The sequence below is a fragment of the Sylvia atricapilla genome, chromosome 10 (genome assembly GCF_009819655.1).
Source record: "Sylvia atricapilla isolate bSylAtr1 chromosome 10, bSylAtr1.pri, whole genome shotgun sequence".
In the NCBI taxonomy this organism is placed as follows: Eukaryota; Metazoa; Chordata; class Aves; order Passeriformes; family Sylviidae; genus Sylvia; species Sylvia atricapilla.
In genome coordinates, this window is record NC_089149.1 from 9755757 (window position 1) to 9760219 (window position 4463).

Sequence of the window (4463 nt, forward strand, 5' to 3'; positions counted from 1 at the left end):
GGGGGCGATGGCGGGGGGCGATGGCGGGGGGCGATGGCGGGACCGCGGGGACCCGCTGGGTGCCAGCGGCCGCTTCTAGAAGCGCTTCGCCAGGAACAGTGTCCTTGGGAGGAATGAGCGGCACATCGGCCTGGGCTCGGGGAGTGGCGGGGGGCGCTGGCCGGCAGAGCTGCAGGCAGGGTGCAGGGGGCTGGGGGCAGCTGTGCCGTAGGGCACGGAATCCTGCGCTGGCTGCAGTCCTCATGGGTGCTGAGAGGGGCCACGGAGGTGACTGGAAGCATAGAGCACCTCTCCTATGAAGACAGGCTGAGAGATTTGGGGGTTTTCAGCCTGGTGAAGGCTCCGGGAGATCTCATGTTAGACTTCAGTACATGAAGGGGCCTCTAGGAAAGATGGACACAGATTTTTCAGCAGGGTTTGTTGCAATAGGACAAGGAGTGATGGCTTTAAACAGAAAGAGGGTCTATTTAGACTGGATATAAGGAAGAAATGTTTTTATAATGAGAGTGGTAGAACACTGGCAGAGATCACCCAGGAAAGTGCTGGATGCCCTATCCCTGGAAACACTCAAGGTCAGGTTGGACAGGGCTCTGAGCAGCCTGATCTAGTTGAAAATGTCCCTGCTCATGGCAGGGGGGTCAGACCACATGTCCTCTAAATGTCCCCTCCAATCCAATCCTATATTGCAGGGCAGGGAAAGGTGTTCAGCTGAGAAGCTGACTATGACATACCTTGTGACCCCTGTGCAATTGAGAGAAATAATATCTTCTGCAAGCAACAAAACCAATGCAGGGTGGTTTTGAGCAGAATTATATTTTCAAATGTCAAACAGCAGGGTCAAACTAGGTTCCTATTTCAAAATACCCTGTATTACTTAAAACTACCACTTAAATCCAGAACAGTGTGTCCATAGAGACTTTGTTATCTTTGGGGTTTTTTTCAGAGTTGTTATCTTTGCCAGTTTTCGGTTAGAGTCGTGTGATTGAGAAATTCAGAAGGGAAATTGTTTTTTGAGACATGGAATCTAGCGAAGCCTTTCCCTCCTCCTGTGTATTTGCATTCTTTGGAGCTGTGGGTATTGGGGTGGGTCAGCAGTACACAGTAGTGGGCAGCTGACTGCTGCTAAACAGGTTACATGTAACAGGGCTTTTTTATACAACAGCACTTTCTTGTTTTGATACTCCATTAGAGTTAAGGGATGGAAATTATTTCTGAAATCTCTACATCTTGCTCTTGGTTGGTTGAAATTGGTCACTGAGTTCCAGAGACAGAAAAGGAAGGAGCAGATGGACTGACAAAGTGATCACAGAGGATGAACTTCCTTCAGAAGCCAGTAAATGCTGATAGGAAAACCCACATCCATTTCCCCTGCTGACAATAGTCACCTGGCATTACTGTCCACATCTCCCCGAGTTTTCTCTGGGAGCTGTGCTGAGGCTGCCATCCAAAAGGTGCCTTCCTTCACCATGACCAAAGGACAGCTTGTTTTAGGGTCTGCCTGCTTGCCTCCAGAGGGGGAGCTCCATATGAGACTGCAGGGATTGTATTGCAAATGCCCTTGGGTAGGGATATTTCCATACATGACTTTGCACACACCTCCTTCCAGCAGAGACACTTCCGTATTTCTTTAATTGCCCACATGTTCATTTGCTGAAATAAACATTTTGTGGCAAGAACAATATCCCAAGTATCTCACACAATGCTTGTATTCCCTGTCACAGCTCTGTCCTGCTGTGCTGGGAGCTACCTGCACTGAAATAACTGTGCAGGCCTTAAGAATGGGAGATATTTCTAGGAGTGTTACCGTGAAAGGCAAGAATAAGAGGAGTGAGTTGAGGCTTTGTGTCCTGTACTACAGACTGTTGATCAGGCCTTGCTCTCTCCATTTACACTCTTTATCCATCTCTTTTTAAATAAGGCAAAAAAATGTGTTTCTGGATGTTCCTCTTGCTGCTTCCTACTGTGTAGAAGAGAATGGCTCAGTTACTGTCACAGGACACCTCCAGCTAGTGAGAGATTTTCCCTTCAGGCAGCAGAAACTCGTGACCGCAGTGCTGGAGGCTGACAGTTCCACCCTGTTTTCTTCTCTATGTTCTCCATGGACAGCAGAAGTTCAGAAGTTCAGGAGTTTTGAACCCACAGACTTGAGAACTTTTGATAACATTTTCCCCCAGGTGAGACTGGATGACAAGCAATTGATGATGAGTAGGAGGTTCTTATAATCAGGCTATGTTTCTAAAGCAAATATGCTATTGCCAAATTACCAAGAGCTACTAAAAATAGAGGTGCCAAAAGATTCATTTTTAGAAAAGCATTATATCAAATTCCCATGAGGCTGTAGGGTCCAGCTCCATCTGGGGACTGCGTCACACTAATAAACAAATGCTCTGTTTACCCCAAACAAACACATGAACGGCAAAGGTGGCAGATGCTACCTGTTCTCGTGACAAGTGGAAATCAGACAAAACCCAGATTTTACCACATCCATTGAGTTGTGTTTATCATACAAACAGGACACCAGCTGTCTGCTGCTCAGCACAACAGAAAACCAGGCACAAGTTGTGATCCTGAAGAGTATTTTCTTTCTGTGAATGGCTGAGGATCATGAAGGCAACCATACAAATGTCATCCCTTGGTGTGCTGTGTGGCTCTGGGGTGTGTGTCAGCGTCCAGCCAAGTGACAAAGCTTCCACATGGCACTGAGAGCTACAAAGAACCAATATTTCAACTGTATAAAGTCCAGTATGACTCAGCTGTGCGGTGTAACACTGTGTGTCTAAACCACCCACAGGCTGTAGTAAATTTTGCAGCTGGTTCTTTCCCGGGCTTTTCCCACACCTTTTCTGAGCACCAGTTGTCTTTGTCACAAAAATGAGATCTCATGGCTTGTCTGCCCAGTAACCTCTGCTGTTTCAGTAGGAGGAATTGCAGAGGAATTGCAGAGTAGATTTCACCTGCTGAACATGCAGAAATTTCCGGGATAAAGTGTTAAAATTATCAAGCAGAAACAACACCCAAAGGATCAAATGCTAAGTGTACTTGAAGATTTAAAGCCAGAGGGGCTGTCTAGTCCAAGCTGAATGCTGTGAGCTGTGGAATATCACACCTGCTTTGATCCTGTATTTATAGATATATATAACATATCTTTACAATTGTTGACCTCTATTGGCACTCTTTAAATTTTTCACTGGAGGATTAATGTCCAGTTTAACCTCAGTGCAGAAGCTCACGTGTTCGTGTCTGACCACAAGCTTTTTATTGATTTTTTTTAATATGCTCTCTAAATTGATATGGACATTGACAATAGTTAAGTAATAATGACTGTAAGTAATGTATACAAAACAACATAATGAAGCAGGGGAAATGGAGAAATTTTTTCTTGAAGAAATTTAAGAAGTTGTTGCTGAACAACATCCAGTCTATTTCTAACTTGGGGAGCTAGAAGAATCTTGCAATTCTGATGGAGGAGCTAAATTAGATCTGTTAGCTTTATCTGCATGCTCAATTTCACCAGACATGATCATCTAACAATTGCAATAGTCCGGATGACTTGATTTCCTCCAATATGTTTACTGTGAGAGTCAACACAGTCTGATGCCCTGAGACCTAACATGCCATGTACAGTGTTTTCAATCAGTGCAGGAGGCTCTATGAAAGGAAATTTCTGCCTCATTACTGGATTCACGTTGTTCCACACTTGTATACAATTACGATGCATGAGGATTCCTGATCGTTTCATTAAGCACCTTCTGAATAATACGTTATTATTGTTGTTATCAAGAACAGGAGTATAGAACTGTGTACCTCCATGTTCTGCAGAAGTACTGTACTGGTAAAATAAACCACATAGAAAATGTCAGGGCAAGGAGGGCTTTTTCATGTATGCTGCATATAGTTATCATTTCAAGTAACAGTTATAGGGAATTGCCATTGTACAAACGCTTGGTTTTGGTTTCTGAGGCATCACACAACTCTAGAACATACCTAGGTTTTATCTCCGACAATAATCTGTCATTGACTATTCTCAGTCGAAAGACAGCAGCGTCACTTTTTCCTTTTTGAAGTTTCATTTCACTGCATTTAGGTGGAAGGCACATCTTATTCTGCTGTATTTTTCACATCCTCCTCACAGTGGGCGGTGGAACAGAACCCTCTTTCCGTTTCTCTGTCTCTGCAGGTGGGATCCGTGGGATCCGTTGTTCGTTTTTTTTTCCCCTTGCCGCCGCATTTTCCTCATCACGTCCAAGGCAGGATTTGGTGAGGGTTATCTCAGCAATCACTGTGGTTTTTACCAGCGCTTTGAAGTCGGGGGGACACCGAAAGCTCCAGGCCGGGGGAGGCTGCGGCGAACCGCCCGACATGGCGCCCTCACGCCGCGGTGCACGCCGGGAGCTGTAGTCCGCCGGGCGCTCCGGGGAGGCGCGCTGCCCGCCGGGAGCTGTAGTCCGTGGGTGCGGCGGGGC